The following is a 22146-nucleotide window of genomic DNA, read 5'->3' on the forward strand; positions in this document are numbered from 1 at the left end:
TATTAATGCGCATTTAAAACATCGGTAATCTGTACATAGAGTAGGCCTACATCAAGCTGTCCTCCTGTCCAAAATTTGTATGTCAATAATTCAAAAATGTATTTTTCACGAGTATTGGCCATAGTCTGACGACTTGGTCTCGATGACAAATAGTGCCGAAAGCCCGCAGTCTAATATCTTGGAACTTGAAAATAGGTGCAATAAGTATGGTGTGAAAATTAGCCTTTCGAAGACTAAATTGATGTTAGTAGGTAAAACATTCAACAGAACTGAATGTCATATTGGTGATACAAAGCTAGAACAGGTCGACAATTTCAAGTATTTAGGTTGTGTGTTTTCCCAGGATGGTAATATAGTAAGTGAGATTGAATCAAGCTGTAGTAAAGCTATTGCAGTGAGCTCGCAGTTGCGATCAACAGTATTCTGTAAGAAGGAAGTCAGCTCCCTGACGAAACTATCTTTACATCGGTCTGTTTTGAGACCAACTTTGCTTTGCGGGAGCGAAAGCTGGGTGGACTCAGGATATCTTATTCATAAGTTAGAAGTAACAGACATGAAAGTAACGAGAATGATTGCTGGTACAAACTGGTGGGAACAATGGCAGTAGGGTATTCGGAATAAGGAGATAAAGGCTAATTGTGGAATGAACTCGATGGACGAAGCTGTATGCGTAAACCGGCTTCGTTGGTGGGGTCATGTGAGGCGAATTGTGGAGGATAGGTTGCCTAGGAGAATAATGGACTCTGTTATGGAGGGTAAGAGAAGTAGAGGGAGAGCAAGACGACGATGGTTAGACTCAGTTATTGACGATTAAAGATAAGAGGTATAGTACTAAATGAGGCCACAGCACTAGTTTCAAATAGACGATTGTGGCGACGTTTAGTAAATTCACAGAGGCTTGCAGACTGAACGCTGAAAGGCATGACAGTCTTTAATGATAATGTATGTATGTTGGCCATAGTCAAACTTGTTAACTGAGTGCATTCACTTTTCAGGTAGTCTGTACAAACTAGCACGCCATTCATATGCAAGCTGCCAACATCGTCTCCTTGGCGTGCGAGTGTCTTGAGTAACAATCTGCCTTATGCGGAGATCAGCTGATTCATATTAATTATACAAAGCTTCTCTCTGATTAATTAGTTCTCTGAGAGACTACGACCGCAGAGCAGCTGACGAGGAGATATCTCCAGTCAAAACAAATATGAGCTTATAATTGTGTTAAATAAAAATGAACGACGATATAAGTGAAATTCACATGTTCTGTAATTCAGTATCCTACCTACTGCTATTTTATATTTTTAGCGTTACTTCAAAGTTGGCCGCATGTGGACGCATGGTTTGCAGAAAAATGATGTATTACAAAAAATATAAATGTGGAACTACCGTACATTGAAAATTGAAAAATGAAATATATTTCATTTCCACGTAAGCATGGAATAACATGACGCTAATAATTTGAGTTAATCAAGTTCCTATAATACCTATCTAAATTTATTTCAGGTGGGAGAAATTTGTTGTAATTATTTTCGATTTTGTAAATAAAATTCATCATTTTTCTATATTTATTCGTCAACATGTTATTCGTTTTGATGTACTTGCTGAAGGTCTTAAGAAATGTTACGCCTCCAATATGTTTACAGATGAATCCGTTTATGTTATTTCTATTATTTTTTTACAAAACATTATCCTTACGTTGCACCGACAGAGATATGTCTTAAGGTGTAGAAAGGGGAAAGGAGTAGGAAGAAAGCGGCCGTGGCCTTAATTAATGTACAGTCCCGACATTTGCCTGGTGTGAACATGGGAAACCACGGGAAACCATATTGAGGACTACCAGCAGTGGGGTTCGATTCCGCTATCTCCCGAATGCAAGCTCACAACTCCGTGCCCCTAACCGTACGCCCAACTCGCTTGGTTTATTTCTATTGACTTGTGTTATTTGTATTAATTCTTCGTCGAACTCTAAAGCTCGTTGATGGGTGGAAGTATTTTCAGGAATAGAAATAGCTTCCTCTTCATCTGAAGACGTTTCATCACTCTTGTCATCGATTAACAAGATCTTCTGTATCACTCTTTAGTGGTATCAGGAACACCTCCATGCACCGGCAATCTGTCCTAAAAATTCACTATAGCTTCAGAGTTAGAAAGTTTGCTGTGAAAAACTTTGGCGAAGTGTTACATTTCTATATTTCTAAATTGAAAGTGAAATATTGAACGAGATTGTGCATTTTAGAGTTCTATAAGAACTCAATAATTCGCTCGCTTGTCTATTGTTGGAAATCCATATATTCTGGAAGCTGGCTGATCTTATTTGCCGCAAAGGAACACCCTTCTTGATGGTATGATATAAATTAATTATATCGTCACTTCAAATGAAAAAAAATCTAGTTGACCGTAACCGCCTCCAGCTTGAGCTGTTATGAATTAATTTTTTGTATTACAGATTGTGTTCAAGCAGCTATAATGATATGACTTGATACCGCAAAATCAACGAATAAATTTCTGTTGTAATAGAATATTGAACTCTCTTCGACTCTTAAGAACTTCTGAAATTTATATCACGGATACATCAATTACGTTGGGATTATTTAAGTTCCTATTATTTTGTGTAACGTTTGACGCATTGTGGTTAAAAGCCTTATACACTTTATGCTTGCGAATTACGTTTAGTAACGTTAGGAGTTTAGGATAAAACGCCGTAGGCCATACTTTAGATATCGACGAGATTTAAAGTTGTAAACAACTCTAGGATGTCTGAGACCGGAGAAGAAGCAAGCAAGCATCTCACTGTGAGTAGCAACACATTTGAGGTAAACTTTGTCAGAAACAGCAGATCAGAACTGTTCAAAACAAATTGAAAATTATAAAGTATCAATCGAATGAAAACCAATCAGACCTAGTTGGTGTGCATCAATACAATACATCGCTCTATAAAGTCGTTATGAAACAACTAAGCGTATGACATACAACAAGAACAGATACATGTAATCTCAAAGATAGAGTACTGTCACTTATAGAATAAACACCAACGACAGCAGTAATATATCTTCAAGGAATGACGCTACGCGTTAATATTGCAATTACGATAGATCGCCTGCTAATTGCTTCCAGGCTAATATCCTTCTGGGTACGATCACCATCCCAGATGACCACAACCCTCTGGATACACAAGAGGGGCAGGTATAGCAAGAACTAAGGAGGATACTCCAACTCCGCCTCTAGAATAAACAGTACGTAAGTCCACACAGACAATATCGAAGGTTCAGTGCTTCAGTATAAACAGTTATGTATCCATAAAGAACGTTCTAGACGGTAAATACATGACTTATTCAGAGATAGCAAAGACTCGCCTTTTTAACAGTTCATGCAAGAGAAAATTGGAATGTACAACCCTTTATTTAGCTATGTTACTCTTTGGTGGACATCTAGTTTCTATGTATATAGCTTCAAAATGTACGGGATTCCAACAATTTACAACGCAGGCGAATTATTGAAAGTTCTAATAGAAATGAAAAATCTAGCAATAGATTTTATAAACTCCACAGCGGATGTCTCGTCGGTCTTCAGAATAAATTTATCACGCGTAGCTTACATCAGTGCGTGGTTCACTGTGAGTATTGTTGAGCCCATGCTGTTCCCACTGATCAGCATATGATATCTATTATTATGTCAGAGATGCTCTTCAGAGGTAAGCTGAACCGTCTCCGGTACTGCACGAAACAAGATTGAACTGAACCGTGAACCTCTTCGTAAACGTTGAAATTCTTCCTCCGCAGTTCATCAGCAGTTGAAGATATGAAGTAGTTTAGAATATAACTAGCTCACGACTTAAATTAGGTTCTTCAGGTAGACTGTTCTTTGCACAGACTAATGAAATTAAACTTTTAACTGAATGATTTCACAAAGCGATACTTTAACGGTTTGAACACTAGATGTTAAAGAAAGTTGGAATGTTTTGATAAAGTTCACAAATTTATATTCCTGTTTCTATGAAATCCCTGAGGAAGGAACTATCGAATAATTATATTATTTACGTTTACACTACTGCATATATATTTAAAATTAAATATTAAATGATATTGTGTAAATTTATTGTATATACATACAGTTAGGTTGCCGAATATGCAACACAGGTCAATATAGAGTTATATATTAAAATCTTCCCATTTTATTACATTAGTAGTAAGAAAATATGGCTAAGATCTTCATTTTCATTTGAATTAGTCGTTTAGTTTAATTATATTAAAGCGTTGATGAAAATTGCAATATTATCTGTTCAGTATTTTGCGTGAAATACGTAACATATTGAAAATATTTGATGTTATAAACCGTTCTCAAAGTATATTCTGTTCATTTAATTATTAACCACATACCACACTCCTTTAGAAAGCTATCATCGTAATCAAACCTTAAAAATCTGTGAACACCTGGGTCAATTAACTTTTGAAAATGCAGGGGTATCAAGGGAATCCTGGGAGAACATAATGAGACCGTTCTGGCTATGGCTATCTTTCCAGTTTTGGGACCAAACATTGAAGAATATTACTTGGAAAATTGTAGTAAATCTAAAGGAAATAACTTAGCAAAGTTGTGAACAGACTAAATATGACTGGCTTATGGCGTATGTTTTCCAGCTATGTTTTGACGAATTGAAGTTCTGATTTCAAGAAATTGCCGTCATATATTCGATAAATGGGTAAATCAGTTTATGAGATACAATACAATATTGAGACTGAAATTTCGGAAATATTTTAAACTGGCATAAATAACAACGTAAGTAATCAATACTTTAAGATTAAAAACGACTCATGTGGAACGTTTGGGTGAGGAAGGAATATGACGGATATTTAGGAACAGCATTTTAAAGGAGTCGAGATGTTTCGTAAATCGAAAATGCGGGACTGATTAAATTATATGCTTGACGAAAATTAAATATTAAAATTACAAGATGAGCGTGGAGGATAATATATAACAATATGCAGATCTCAAGGGATTCCATCAGTGTGTTTTGCATCCTTTCAATGGCGTGAGAAAGGATTTCATGTGCCAGAGGAAGTCCATGGCATCAGAGTAAATGACAACACGAGAAGTATATTCATGATCGCCATTTAAGGGATGAAAGTATATATATTAGACATCAACGTAAGATTTGAAACGAACTCTGACCAACCAGACGAAGTAGACGCAGGAAAGAAGTCCATCTACTTGGCAACAGTGCCGTACTATAGGAATAAAGATGAGCTGGACGACGTAGAAGTGAGGGCTCTCATGATCGGTACAAGAGGGGTGATCCCTAAGAAGACGATAGAGCTGATGAAGACCTTTAACATCAGTTCCACGGAGTTCATTGACTGGGGGCTGAAATCGCTCAGGTGTTCTCTTTTGATACTCAGAGACCGCTTATATTCGCCAGACTGACACATATTTTACTTTAATTATTTCATTTTTTATTGAAATTGTTTTTGTTTAGGCAGCCTTCGAGTGGATGAAGATTTTGAAAATAAAGGAAAGCATAAGAACCGTATTCCAGCATCAGTTGTCTCCGTCGTCGTTTGTCTACGCTATTCTCGTCCTGGCTGTGGCTGTTGTTTACCTTCTACAGTACGTGCTAAGAACATCACCATTCTTTTCAAGTTTTTGGCGTGGTATGTCTATGTGTTTTATTAGTGCACACTCAAATTCAAATTCTATCAAAGCATAAGAAGTAATATTAAAATGGAAATGTTACATAATCATTCAGTGCAAGTCAATGTGCTAATTGTACAGCACGCGTGAGTAGAATCGCCGTACTTACACAGCAGGCATGTGTATATTCTGGAGTTCGTGGAATGTTTTAAAATATTTGGCGTGTATGAAATATTTGCTTTCGAGTTTAAGGGATACCAGACAGTAAAGGAAAATATGAATACTGTCGTTCGACCGACGAACATCAGGGTGTACAGTTAAATGAACATAGAGACATCCGAAATGGAAAAGACTAAATGGAGCCCGTGATCCGTCAGCGCGAGGTCGAGATTTGAAGCCATTGCAAGTTAAATGGAAATGCTTCTTACCCTTTCGTTCTTATTTATCCTATTTTAAATATTGTTCCTCTACATATATACTTAGATTAATCTGTACAATGATGTTAATTAAATATATCTTGAGATAATTTAGGTAGGATCCTCTTCGCAGAATTGCAGTGTCTTAAAACTGAAATCATGGTGATGTTTGAGCCTATTAGGGTGAATGTTGGCGAAGCAAGGTAGGTCTTCAGAAATCAATAAATGAATAAATTGATGCTTATGAATAAATGGTACATTGAAAGAATGTATTGGTAACTCGATGATTTATCTAAACATACTAAGATCAGGATTGTACGCGAGTTGCTACGTTTTATATTAGTAGCGAGAGGTATTGTTCCACATCTTCTGAATAGCCAGACAAAGTTATACGAGACTAGGAAGTTAATTTTGAAATACTGTAACAATTTATAACGATCCAGTGGTAGGCGAAGTGTATATAAGGATTGTGAGTGAATATTGAATATGGGACGCCAATCATCGAATGATAATTCATAGGATGCTATGCTAATACACTCATTGTTACGATGGTGATATATGTAGAATAGACACTGCCCGGCAAAAAAATGGTAGGCACCCGGAAGGAGTGGTCCAACACATTTCGATATGCATTCCATTAATGAGTAGTCCGACTCCAAGGATAAATGGTTAGCGTGCTGGTTTTTGGTCACAGGGAACCCGGGTTCGATTTCCGGTAGGGTCGGGAATTTTAACCATCATTTGTTAATTTCAGTGGCACGGGGGATGGGTGTATGTGTCGTCTTCATCATCATCTCATACTCATCGCGACGTGCAGGTCACCTACGGGAGTCAAATCAAAATACCTGCATCTGGCGAGCCAAACTTGTCCTCGGACATTCCCGGCACTAAAAGCCATACGCCACTTCATTTCAGTGATATGTGAGTAAATGATTAGATTTACAAGGACCTATAATATGTAAAACGCCCACCAGAGTGCATTTGTGATTGCACCGTCCTGTTGCTGATAAGGTGTTACCCGTCAACTGCTGTGAGTCAGACAGAGCAATACGTGCAAAGGGGACTAGGTACAGTACGACGCACCCGCGATACCTCGCAGACGTGTTAGACAGCCTATCCACCAATTGACAGTGGCCGCATTGTGGGACTCCATGAGGCTGGTTGTGGTCGTGTCGTGTTATTGCCACGATGTCACAAAGGCCCGATGTTGGATTCAGTGGGTACATGGGGGTACCTAGTCATGTCGTGCAGGTTCGGGTCCACCAAGAAACACCACCCCGAGGAAGGACCGTTGTATGGTGCGCCAAGCATTGCGGGATCCCATAACTTCGGCACCCGCCATCCACGAACACATGCTGGAGAATCTAAAACATCATGTGAGTTCCCGCACAGTGTCTCGACGACTCGCACTGAGGTCTTACCGCCCCATGCGTCGGTTCCATTGAGCTTACAGAACAACAAGCCCTGCGTTTGGAGTGGTGCCATGCCCGGGAGGTATGGACAGAGAACGACTGGCATCGCATCATGTTCAGTGATGAGTCCCGCTTCTCCATAACTTCCGATGATCAACGTGTGCGGGTTTGGCGGCTTCGAGGGCAGAGGGAAGTTCCTGCCCATATTGCGAAAAGACACACAGGCGTAATCCCTGACATCATGGTGTGGGTAGCCATAGGATATGCGTTCAGGTCACCTCTAATTGTGCTTAAGCAGACATTAACGGTACAGCGATACGTTACAGACATTCGGCGTCCGTACGCCCTACCTCTTATGGTACAGCATCCATGGACAGTGTTCAACAAGATAATGCACTTCCGCACACACCACGCATGTCTACGGACTGCCTAGGGCATGTTGAGGTCCTCTCGTGGCCAGCAAGATCCCAGAACATCTCCATCATTGAACATGTGTGGGATGATATTGGAAGGGGACTCCGTCCCAGTACCAGCCTGCGGGATCTGGAGGGACAGCTGCAAGGACGAACATGCCTCACGAGAGGATCCAAAGGCTGTCTGACGCCATTCCAAACCGCATAAGGGCTTGCATTGTGGCCACAGAGTGTGCAACGCCCTATTGACCTGGCGCAAACATTCCACCTGTAACTACCAGCGGCCATGTCTCATTCATCCAATATTGTAATAAGTTCAATAAATGCGCATGGCCTTTCGGCATATTTAGTTTCATTCACTTTCAACCACTCTTTCTGAGTGCTTGACTTTTTTTTGTCAGGCAATATATTATGCATCGGACAATAATAAGCCTTCAATATATGAAAACAATTTATAGACGAATTACTTATAGTAAGGGATGTTCGTAATGAAATGTTATGTGATTGAATAGTAATATGGGAAATAGTCTTCGAGTTCAGATAATCGGAGGATTGTTATGATAGCATAATTATGTAGAAACTTGATGAGCGTAGGCACCATTGTGTTAATTATATTTCTACTAGTGCTGTATTGCACAAGAACGACATTGACGTGTCGGATTACTAAGTATGTGAGGAAGTAAGGATCGTCGATGTAGAGAATCCTGATTATGTTCAGACCATCCCATCTTTTTTGTTAATGCGCATTTGTCATGTTAGTGAAAACTTATGAAATAATAATTACATATGATCAGAAGCGTAGGGGTCATCAGCCATGGGTCACTATAATTGCCGCGTGAAGGAGTATGTATGAATACTTAGTACTTAGTATGACTTGGTTTGTCATATGCTTGATCATCTGAGACTAGTACAACCGAGCTCGATAGCTGCAGTCGCTTAAGTGCGGTCAGTATCCAGTATTCGGGAGATAGTAGGTTTGAACCCCACTGTCGGCAGCCCTGAAAAGGGTTTTCCGTGGTTTCCCATTTTCACACCAGGCAAATGCTGGGGCTGTACCTTAATTAAGGCCACGGCCGCTTCCTTCCCACTCCCAGCCCTTCCCTGTCCCATCGTCGCCATAAGACCTATCTGTGTCGGTGCGACGTAAAGCAACTAGCAAAAAAAAAAAAAAAAAAAGAGACTAGTACACCAAATGTCACCATTTTATGTTTTGTTTTACAAGTTGCTTTACGTCGCACCGACACAGATAGGTCTTGCAGCGACGATTGGATAGGAAAGGGCTAGGAGTGGAAGGAATCGAACGTCGACTTAATTAAGGTACAGCACCAGCATTTTCCTGGTGTGAACATGGGAAACCACGGAAAACCATCTTCAGGGCTGCTGACAGTGGGATTCGAAAAGCTGCGCACCCCTAACCGCACGGCCAACCGTTTGGTCAGCATTTTGTCGTTGTGAACTGAATTATATGTGTTTACCAAGGGAAGTTGATCATCTAAGGAATCAGAAGGCGATAACTGAGGACATGTGCTCCGAGCCCATTGCATAATGTGGTTGCCATTATATTGCAGATGTCCTTTCGTATTTCATGTAGAATTATGTAGAAGTTTATGTGCTTCTTTGCATTACTCAGTAGTAATTGTGTCATTGTCTAGATTCTTGAAGGAGAGCCGGCTGTGGAGACAGATTCTTTCCAGTGTGCTACTATATTATTTTCTTGTAGGTTCTACAAAGTTGAATATACAGTTTTTGTCTCGTTATATTATACTCTCAACTTAAAATTTATACCATTATATGTTATTTGATCGCTATTTAAGAAGTTAAACGCATTTTATAAAGAGAAATGGAGTGAAAGGAAATTAGGGATGGCCACGGATGAAATACATTTAAACAGGCGATCGCAAGGAAGTGATACTAAATTTATTTGTATTATTCTTGAAATTAAGTTCCCTAATATAGGTTATGAGATTTAAAAAATGGTTTTTTAAGCTGTAGTAAAGAGTAGAATGTTATATGGAGCTGAAATATGGGGGTAGAGGAAGAGAGTGAAATGTTGAACCAGATAGCCTAGTAAGTAAGTTTAGAAAAATTGTAATGGGGCTGCCATACTGAACAGCAAATTGTGGTACAAGACTAATATGTGACGATAATATTAAAGTAGACATTTTAAAGAGAAATATGAGCTATAGGTTAGGAATGAAAAGAGGAGATGGGGTCAGCTCCTGCAGAGGGCATACCAATACCAGAAGGAGAGTTTGCACGGAGAATATCGGTCAGGTGAGTTTAAAAGTATCTTAGAGAAGTTGGGATTGGTAAATTATTGGGAGAAGGACATGGTAAGGGGGAGGCAACAATATGGATGATAATTGAACGAGTGGTGAAAGATATCCAAGAACAGTAGTTGGAGTCTAAGTGCAGGAGCAAGACGACCCTTTCGGTGTTTAATAGGATATGCCAGGAAATCAATATAATGATAGGGAATGTAAATAGAAGAGAAAGATGGTGTGATACGATGGTTGATGGGAACTGACAAAAACAAAGCATGGACACGGGGAATGGACACTGAAGATGTGTGTTGTGTGGGGAAATGAGAGAAGAATTCCATTTGTTGAAAGTATGTAAAGAAATTACAGCGGTTAAAAGAAAATTGTTGAATAGTGGTGAGCTATTAGTATTAAGCCAGGAAGAGAACGATAAAGAATTAGTGTTATAACCCTAATAATGTAAGTAAGTACTTAGCGGTAGTTAGAAATATGTGTATGAGGAATTATAGGAAAGGAGTAGTTGTAGTAATTCAAATAAGCAGGGTGATTGTAGTAGCAAGTGATGAAAGTTATGTGCACAATTACTCAGGCATCCACGGGGCGAGTTGGCCGTGCTGTTAGGGGCGCGCAGCTGTGAGCTGTGAGATAGTTGTTTCGAACCGCACTGTCGGAAGTCCTGAAGATGGTTTTGCGTGGTTTCCCATTTTCATATCAGGAAAATGTCGGCGCTGCACCGTAGTTAAGACCACGGCCTCTTCCTTCCCACTCCTAGGCCTTTCCTATCCCATCGACACCATAAGACCTAACTGTGTCGGTGCGACGTAAAAACAAATAGTTGAATTGTTGTTGACTGAGACACTTGGAGAGGTGGAATTATCGTCCAGATGTTAAAGGACCTATTAATTGGAGGAAACTCTCAATAGACTTCTGGAAATAAATGAAAATCCGAAGCCTGTTTCCAGTCATGCGACCTGGTCAGGAATGGAATGTATGCAGCCCCATCTAGCGGCGGGGACTGGAATTGTGCCGGCTGCCGAAGCCTGTCGCACTCCCCCGGGGCAATGATTAATGACTTACAGATGCTATGAAATGATGTTGGAGACTGTTGCTGGAATGAAAGATGACAGGGTAAATCGGAGTACCCGGAGAAAAACCTGTCCCGCCTCCGCTTTTTGCAGTACAAATCTCACATGGAGAGATCAGGATTGAACCACGAAACCCAAGGGTGAGAGGCCGGTGCGCCACCGCCTGAGCCATGGAGGCTGCCATGGAAATAAATAAATAAATAAATAAATAAATAAATAAATAAATAAATAAATAAATAAATTAATTAATTAAATATGGCAATATTATTATTACTATTATTATTATTATTATTATTATTATTATTATTATTATTATTATTATTATTATTAATAATTGTATGCAGTAGAAAACTACCAATTCCACATTAAACTTAAACCATTAAACCATTACATTTAAATTTAAATAATGTTATAATGTCAGTTACGATGCTTTTAAGTAAATGTTACAGAATGAAGGGCAGCTATTATTGTTAACGTAAACTTCATTGTTAAGTTATGTGGCATCGATTCTTGTTTATTCTTGAAGTAATAATGCCCTCACCAGTAATCTTTCAGGTGAAAGATATGAATCCCTTTGTTTATAAAAATGATGTAATTCAATTGGAAGAAGAAGGGTATAGTAGTTTTATATGCTTCAGAAACACTGAGAAATAAAACCTCAAAACGAGAACTCGAGAAACTAGAACGAAGGATAGGGAGGTAGAGATAGATCTTAGGAGCCATTGAAAAGAAAGGAACATGGAAGCTCATAAAATCTGAAGAAGTGCATAACAAGGTGGGAAAATTAACGGACATCATCACGAAGAGGAGGCTGACGTTCTTCGATCATGTGTTCCGTATATCTGCCAGCAGACTGATGAAACCGATCAACACAAAATTGGAATCTGAAATGTAAACCCAGATGGCACCAGGAAGTGGCTGATGATTTGAGGATGAGCGGGATAACGGAACAAGATGTTCTAGATAGATCATTAAACAAAATATCCATAATTGGAGGACACCTGAAGATGAGGTCAAACCAGCGAAACGACTTCCCTGGTCAGGGGACAGGAGAAACCCTCACAATGAGAATGAAGGACATGTGGGCAAGGATACGTAAATATAGATGGGAACCTAAGTAAACGTGAACCAATGATCGTAGAGATGTTTAAAAAATTAACCGCAAGACCAAGCACGTGTTTCTAGAAAGAGTTTCTTAAGAAATCACCACTTTAATACTCAACCGATGAGGGGCGGAAAAGTAAAGTAGTTTTACTCACGAAACCCTCACAGAGTTAATTCGTTTTCATAAACTTTCTGGCTTAATCAGCCCTAACACACATTTTCATCTTGTTGCCTTCAGTATCAATGTAGCCGTGATAATAAGCAGTTGCATTTTATGGCAGTTCAAGATTTGGTGGAGATGGAGTACGGACCGATCCTATAGTTCTCCTGTCATACAGTCTCGATATGTTGATTGAGAAATCGCAATAATGGTGTTCTACAAGCACAAGTGCAACAACATATCAACGACTTTAATTTGAAGTTTGAATAATAAAAGGCAACCATTCATTTGAAGGAATATGTTTTGTATATCTCTCTTTGCAGTGGTTGGAATTTACAAGCAAAACGTCTGTATCAATTGGCAAAAATAAAGTAATGGTCATGTGATTTTCGATACTGGTAGTTTAAAGATAGATTTTTAAAATGTCTGTGACTCCGATAGTTAATAACTTACATAATAATATTAACATAAATTGGTCTCTAAGGCCTCACGCCTATGTCGGTGCTATGAATATTCTATATCCACTGTTAATCTTAATCAGAAAATTAGAAATTACTGTACAGACTGAAAAGAAATAGTTTTGTGCTTCAAACTCCCCTAGACGGTATTTAATAACTTGTTTTCTTACGCTTGGCGATGGACACCTTAACATGCGGGAATCGGATCTCATCCCATATACTGTACGACCATCCTTGTGAAGTTCGCAGGAAAGTTTTCAAATAGAAACAAAACGTGAACTAGGTCAATTAACGCTCGTAATCTAACTTTCTAATTAACTATTAAATCATATGATCCGTAGTTTCTTGCTCAGAAGAGACGTTCTGGATGTAAGATTAGCTTAGATTTTAGAATAAACGTTCCCTCCTGATTTAACATTTCTTGACCTAAATGCGAAGCAATTACAGAGACTCAAGTGCTAGAAAAGAATTCAGGAACTCCATCTCCACTCAGCCTACAAAATAAACCCTCCCTTTGGTTGAAAGGAAAGATGTAAAAAAAGATCCAGTAGGTTCGCTGACTAATTATACCCAGTTACAAAAAAGCTGTAGGGCACGCACAGTAGTAAATATATTATATTATAAAGAAATACGATTAAACAGATAATACGAGTGGATAACCATCTCATTATTGCCCTATTCAGCTTCCTTTTTGTTATTACTAATTACTTCTTACAGGATGTTTTATTCATGAAAAATACGGGACGATTGAGGGTGTTGAATCCACATCAAAAATATTAGTTATTCAAGTCTCCAGAAAGGCATTTGTAAGGGTTTCGTCTGAGTTGTAATCATCCAATAATTGGGTTATACCACCGCTATGAGAGATGATCTATTCTGACGTCTGCTAGTGTAATACTGTAAAAACAATAATTTTTAGCTCAAATGTTGTAGTTTGCAACTAGCGTTCGCTAATTATTTGGGTTAGTTCTCATGTTGAACATTGATTATTTTATTATCTCTTCCAATACTTCCTCTTCCACCCAACCTTGCCTCAAGGAGAAACGACATCTACGACTTATTACAGAATAACATTAATAAATGAAAGTCTATATAATCCTGCAGTTGTTTGAACTTCTTCTTTAGATTTGTATTGCACAGAAATGAAACAGGATATTAATACCGATATTATCCATAATTTGATATCAGATGTTTGAGTAAAGTTTCGCTAGTAAAATTAGAGTAGGTACATTGTAACAAATGTTCTCCTTATTCACATCAAGAGTGGAGGTTCCGGTGATAATTTACGATTAACTGTATTAATAACAAAGCCAAAACTAGCAGAATATTTAGAAATTTCTAGTTCACTATAAGAAATATAAGACTGTTAATATGCTCTTAAAGAGCAGGTTCCCCTCAGTGGCTTCCTTTTGAGCACTGAATGGCAAATACAGTTCCCCAGTTTGGTTTTCCTTAGATTCCATTCATTTGTGCTCTACTATCTCTTTTTGTCATAAATATATTTATAACTTCGTGTCTCCTGTAAGCTTGAAAATATTACGACCAACAAAATTAAGAATTTTTATGTTCAAACTATTCATACCTTTTCCTTTGTTTTCGCCGATACCTTCATTCTACGAATGGTCACGCCATAAATTTTTCTCTTCTTTTGATAGTGTTAAATTGATTGGAAAAGGCTTCTGTCAACATCAGAAGTAGTTACTTTGGCTCCATCATCATTATCCCTACATTGGGTTTTGCACTGTAAATATCTACGTCCATCAGTACAATATGAGTGAAATATAACATTCTATTTCATTTTTACCTTTTGGTAACGATATTTTCCATGTTGGAGTTACACTAATTATACTAAAATTACTGATTTTAGTGGTTATAAAACAGAGAGGGAGCAAGAAAAATGTCACTATAAATACATTCGTTATATACACTTCCATCTTCCGGCGCAAAATCTGTAAGCCTCTCTCAATTAACGAATCTCCTACGCAATCCCCTATTATCTAGTAACACTACGGTCTCATTTAGTTCCATCCCTCGTACAATTCAATCACTAAATACTGAATTAACAATCCTCTCCTTGATTAACCTCTGAGTCAACTACCCAACATTACCTTATAATCGTATAATCATAGAACATTAAATATTACGTTGAACAGTAATAACAGCAATTAAGCTCTACACTTATCTTTCATTTTCCTTTTGAACAGTATTAAGACAGGAAGGTTGCCTAGTTCGACTTTCCCCATCCATCCATCCATCCATCCATCCATCCATCCATCCATCGTTATAAACAGTAATGAAATGAAATGGGGTATGGCTTTTAGTGCCCGGAAGTGTCCGAGGACATGTTCGGCTCGTCAGGTGCAGGTCCTTCGATGTAACTCCCTCAGGTGACCTGCGCGTCATGATGAGGATGAAATGATCATGAAGACAACACATACACCCAGCCCCCGTGCCAGCGAAATTAACCAAAGAATGTTAAAATTCCCGACCCCGCGGGGAATCGAACCCGGGACCCCTGTGACCAAAGGCCAGCACGCTAACCATTTAGCCATGGAGCCGGACGTTATAGACAGTGTAATCTTTGAACAGTAATAATAGCAGCTCTAAAATTCTATGATTTAAATCTGTCGTAGTTCCGTTCTGGAAACTACATTTCTGAAGTAATAATTACATCCCACTTCATATACTTAAATCACACTATATTACCACACATCACAGAAACTCGCAATAGCGAATGCACGTATGTCCAATCCTTGCCCCGTTTCACTATGGGGTCTCATATATGGCGAGATAAATGTATGAGGAGAGGTTTCATTACCGGATTCCTTCCTAACGTCATCCTCATCTGCGGAGATAATGAGAAGAAATGAAGGACGTGGTGTATGGCAGTAGGACGGGAAAGAGTGAAACCGAGTGGCAGTGCATATCCTACTTCTGTCGAATAGCACTACAAATATTCTGCTTCAAGGCTTAACGTAGCCCTCCGATGGACGAATCAGCCCTAAACAGCGTCACACACCCTCACATTATTTGAACACTGCGGAGAGGTTTGTAATGGTATCCCGACTTTTGGCACGCAATCTAGTGATTAGATGTATTTTACTACCACCTCTGCTAACGTACAGGCCAAGATCCTGATGGTGATTCTTTCTTTCAGCTGGACTCAAACCGTCTAACCACGGAGTTAGGCCATATAATCTTGACGTCTTAATGACCATGGCCACGAGGCGAGAAACACGCCATAGTGAATACATCCCTCCATCTAGCGCTGGCGTCAGGAAGGTCAGCCGCCCATTAAACAGATTTTAATCCACACATAGTGCTGACCCCAAGTAAATGGAATAAGAGCAGTAGAAAGGAGAACGTACAATAATAAAAATAATGGTAATAATAATAACTCTGGTGTTATGGTTAGTGTGATTAACTGCCATCCCCGGAGGCCCGAGTTTAATTTCCGGCTTTGCCACGAAATGTGAAACGTGGTAAGACGGCTGGAACGGTATCCACTTAGCCTCAAGAGGTCAACTGAGTAGAGGGGATTCGATTCCCACCTCATCCATCCTGGAAGAGGATTCCCGCATCTTCTCTAGGCAAATGCCGGGATGGACCTAACTTTAGGTCAGGGCCACTTCCCTCCCTCTTCCTCTCCTATCCCTTCTAATATTTCCATCGCCAAACAAGGCCCCTGTTCAGCATATAGGTGAGGACGCCTGGGTGAATTATTGGTCCTCCTTCCCACTTTATCCCCCGACCACATATCTCACGCTCCAGAACACTGCCCTTGAGGCGACAGAGGCGGTAACCTTTGCTGAGTGCGGAGGAAAACCAACCCTGGATTAAATAATAATAATAATAATAATAATAATAATAATAATAATAATAATAATAATAATAATAATAATAATAATAATAATAAACAAGGAGAAGAGGAAGAACGTCCGCATTTTAAGTGACTAATGGGTTGATCGATCTGGCCGCGAAGGATGACTTACGCTTACGAGGTGTAGGCCTACTCCAATATCTGCTAGTCATCTGCATGTACAGTGATCATCTTGGAACCGAGCTCGATATTTGTAGTCGCTTAAGTGCGGTCAGTATCCAGTATTCGGTAGGTAATGGGTTCGAACCCCACTGTCGGCAGCCCTGAAGATGGTTTTCCGTGGTTTCCCATTTTCGCACCAGGCAAACGCTGGGGCGGTACCTTAATCAAGGCCACGGCTGCTTCCTTTCCACTCCTAGCCCTTTCCTGTCCCGTCATTGTCATAAAACCTATCTGTGTCGGTGCGACGTAAAGCAACTTGTTAAAAACAAAGATCTCGGAAGGTCAATGTCCTTAATGAGATGTATGTGCAACGGATTTCTAAATACGTTTCTCTTAGACTTATTTTAACAGACTTACTGATATTTAGAAGGAATGTTGTTTCCACCACACGAAGAAAAAATTGCATTCTATATTGGAATAATTAGATCCTCCGTGGCTCAGACGGCAGCGCGTCGGCCTCTCACCGCTGGATACCGTGGTTCAAATCCCGGTCACTCCATGTGAGATTTGTGCTGGACAAAGCGGAGGCGGGACAAGTTTTCCTCCGGATACTCCGGTTTTCCCTGTCATCTTTCATCCCAGCAACACTCTCCATTCTCATTTCATAGCATCTATTAGTCATCAATTAATCACTTTGGGAGTGGCGATCCCCATCGTACTAATAGCCTATATCTGCTTCATTCATTCCATCCCTGACCCGGTCAATCACTGGAAAACAGGTTGTAGGTTTTCATTTTCATTGGAATAATTATCCTTACAGTCGCCATGAAAGAGTTGTTTCATGTCTTAATACAATATATGAGCACAGGGTGAGGTAGTTACTTCTATGTGGAGTAGATGTGAGAGCTTAGCCTATATTCACATGAATGAAATGGCTCGTTTACTGAGCAAAGCCCAGCTTTACAAAATATCCTGGTCAGCGTGGGAAGCGACAGGTGACATTATGAAACGTACTCTAAGAAGGATTACAGAACATGTGACCCGTGAACCTATCAGATTAGTTCCTTCAAAAATGACACAGAATGTTAAAATAACTAAGGGATTTCATTTCAAGTGATTTAAAATACTGTCAGAAAGGAAGGCTTCATATTATTTAAATTATTTTCAAAAACCTATATATAACTTAGCGAATGTACATCGATGAGTCATTGAATTCTGACTACCCCAGTTCTGAAATATTTAACGCTCCCGGAGCAGGGAGAGTAACACGCGACTTATTTGTAGAATGGTGTATATTCGACAGGTTTGCAGGCTTGCTCATAGTAGTGTCTCCGGCGTTAGAATGTGAAAAGCCACCAGTCTCTCCGCCTTTGATATTGGGCACATTGTGATGGCGCGACGCCTTTGTACCAGCATCTCTGAAACGTCGTGGCTAGTGGGCTGCTCTCGTCCTGCAACGATGGGGAAACTACGAGGCGTCATCCAACCGTTTGGCGCCAGCGTAAACTGTCGCGCATTATTCGGAGCGACTATGGGCCCACAGTTCACGAAAAAACGAACAGGTAGGACGGTGATGACCAAGACAGTGTTTCCCGTAACAGAGTTCATTGAACACTGCTGTGGCTGGATTTGCGGAATCGACTACCTACTAAAATCTTACGAAAGCAGCGCATGAGGTGGGCACATCATTATCGCCACTCGACTGTTGATGATTTCAACATATCAACAGACAGGCACTTGTACGTCGATTTCCATCGGTGGCTACGGCCGGGCGGAGACAGGCTGGTGGAGGAAGTGTGAAGATTTGAACGGTGTTTGCATGGAACACATGGGGCTCATTATTCAGGTAAAGTAATCTTTAACAGTTATTTGATTTCTGAACGTTACTGGAGACCAGCTTCATGCGTCCATGGCAACTGTGTCCCGTGATGGCGACGTCCATTTTCAACAAGACAGTGCGCCGTCCTACACTGCCACGATTGCGGAGGAGTGTTTCAACCCAATTGAAAATTCGTGGTTCGGCTAGGGAAAGTGGATTCGTGGTACATCACCACCGCTCAGCAGTGTACGCAAACTGAAAGACCTGCCGTCGCGCTTGTGGTGTCAGACACACCAGGATACATTCCGCCACTTAGTTGAGTCCATGCGGTTCCGCGAGGAAGATATCTTAGTAGGCTACAGTATATTGTATTAGGTAGGTGGTAATAATGATATGGCTCGCGCATTAAAGGTTTCCGGTGACGGATGGATGGGAAAAGGCTAGGATTAGGTAGGTAGCGACCGTGGCCATAATTAAAGCACATCCCCAGTATTTACCTGGTGTGAAAATTGGAAACAAACAAACACGATCTCCCTTGCATTTATATTCACATAGCCAACACCCCAGATCTGCACACTCATAACTCATGAATGGGGATAGGTGTGCTGGGAATATTCTGTTGAATTATGATACAGTATATTAATTACGTGGTTAGTAAATAGTAGTAATAAGTCATAGTGCCCCGAATGGGCATGTCATGAATTCAAGAAGGTAAATTTTAAAGTCATTTCCAGCTGAATTTATTACTTGAATTGAGGACGAATGAAGGGCTTTGCAAACGTAATCAAAGATTTTGTCTATGTACAATCACTGGGTCAACTGTCCGACTCGTTGGCTGTACGGTCAGCGTACTGGCCTTCGGTTCAGAGGGTCCCGGGTTCGATTCCCGGCCGGGTCGGGGATTTTAACCGTAATTGGTTAATTCTAATGGCCCGGGGGCTGGGTGTATGTATTGTCTTCATCATCATTTCATCCTCATCACGACGCGCAGGTCGCCTACAGGCGTCAAATAGAAAGACCTGCACTTGGCGAGCAGAACCCGTTCTGGGATATCCCGGCACTAAAAGCCATACGACATTTCATTACTGGGTCAACCCAACTACAAGGACAAGGGACTGATTTTTTATAAAGCGTGCACTCCTGAGAACTAATGGCTCCGGATATGAAATGGTCAATCCAGCTACGAGTAAAAAGTGACCTTCGTTGTTGCTGAGGTATGTTCAGCGCTGGGAACAAAATTGGGCAGTATACACCATCGACGTTGCCGCAGTGAGGTTGAAAACTCATCTCGTGACTTTTGATTTTGTTGCCATAGTGAAGACGTCCATACTGAAAGATACCATGGTAATTCGACATATGTTATCTGATGAACTTCGGATAGTTGGATATAAAGATGAAAATTCGCAGCCCGTTTCCATTCATTCGATCAGGTCAGAAATATAATATATGAAGACCACATTTAGCGGCGAAGATAGGAATTGTGCCGGCTGCCGAAGCCTATCGCTCTCCTCTGGGGCAATGATTAATGACTGTCAGCTGAAATTGGGGAGCGTTGCTGGAATGAATGATGACATGGATAATCAGAGTACTCGGAGGAAACCCTGTCCCACCTCCGCTTTTTCTAGGACAAATGTCACATTGAGTGAGCGAGATTTCAACCACGGAACTCTGCAATGAGTGGCCGGCGCACTGTGGTCTGAGCCTTATGGGTGATACGCATAAAAGTGAAGTGCTTACTCGGAGTTCTTGCTTGCTAGTGGAAGAGAGGAAACACTCAACTGATAAACGGTATGCATAACGTCTCGCTGCGCTGCATGAGTCTTTACTCAATGTTCCGAGTGTGAACTGACGCTCTCTGACACACAGCTTCTGTGAATTGAGACGCAGTGAGGTAGGTTACGGTTTCCAGAATAATTTAAGTGTTAGTTACCATGGAGGAGGATGAAGTCTTAACTCATCATTTCTGAAATCTAGCAGATATTCGGTCCAAAGAAAAGCAGCAGCATTGCAGGTGATCATCTAGGAAACAAGAAGTAAATTTGAAATAGAATTATCTGAAGGTCAACTGTCTACAAGAATTCAAAATATGAACAGCTGAAAGCAAAAACCGACTTGAATAGAACAGGAAACAAACGAGTCCACCTGAAATCGCGGGATAAGAATTACTGGATATAATGGAGAGTGACTCAATTCTGTTAATTCTACTAAAATTAAAACATTTATAATTATTATACAACATGAATTATTAGTGCATTAGTGAATACTTGTAATAATATTTCAGAAGGAAAATTAGCAGTTGTAGCTTCTTGATCAACACATGACCCAGGTATATCTGTAAGTCTTCCGCTACAACCACCCCTAGAATCTGTAGTAACGCACCTACAACACATCCACGAAAGAAAGTTGAACAGGAAGGAGAAAAAAAGAAAATCGGGTGCGGAATGACATTTTCAGAGTTGCGAAAACGAGTGCTAATAAAATAGTTGCGAGTTTTGAATTGAAAGAAGAGAAATTATTGTGTGAAATAGAGAAAATCGAGCAGAGAAAAATTTAGTGACAAAATATTAAATGTTTTCAAATAACGTTCAAATGTCTATTTGTGTTATTTTTGAAACGAATTTATTTTGTTCCCTTTCCGCGTGAAGGTCCTATGGTCCTGAAAGACTTTATTTTTAGCGGTAGATTAAAGGGGTGGAATTCTGTTCCGCATTCCACATTCTTCTGCGTCTTCCGTGTCAGTATAAGTAAAATGGCTAATTTTCTGGACAGGGGTTGGTAGTTTTAAATGTGACAGCATTAATTGTAAAAATATGTAAATAACTCAAAACCAACGCATTTCAGGAAATAGATTTTTCAATAATGAATTTCTCCTGCTCACTTTAAAAAATTAAAAGGAAATAAGATTTGTAGTATTAGGACCCAAACATAGAATGGAGTACTCTTTAGCACTGGCACGAACATTTTTTTTTTGCTAGTGGCTTTACGTCGAACCGACAAGGACAGGTCTTATGGCGACGATGGGATAGGAAAGGCCTAGGAGTTGGAAGGAAGTGGTCGTGGCCTTATTTGAGGTACAGCCTGATTTGCCTCATGTGAAAATGGGAAACCACGGAAAATCATTTTCAGGGCAGCCGACAGTGGAATTCGAACCCACTATCTCCTGGATGCAAGCTCACAGCCGCGCACCTCTAACAGCACGGCCAACTCGCCCGGTGGCACAAAAAAAAATGTCAATCACTTGTGAAGTGCACGGTTTGAAGGCCATAGTATATGTAGTAGCAAAGCAAAGCAAAGCAAAGTCACCTCCGTACAGGCCATGAAGGCCCTTGGAGGCGTGGAAGGTAAAGGCTTCCACCATTGTTAACCTCGGCACGTGATGGGGTAGAGTGGTTAGCTCTACGCCTGGCCGCA

The sequence above is a fragment of the Anabrus simplex genome, chromosome 1 (genome assembly GCF_040414725.1).
Source record: "Anabrus simplex isolate iqAnaSimp1 chromosome 1, ASM4041472v1, whole genome shotgun sequence".
In the NCBI taxonomy this organism is placed as follows: domain Eukaryota; kingdom Metazoa; phylum Arthropoda; class Insecta; order Orthoptera; family Tettigoniidae; genus Anabrus; species Anabrus simplex.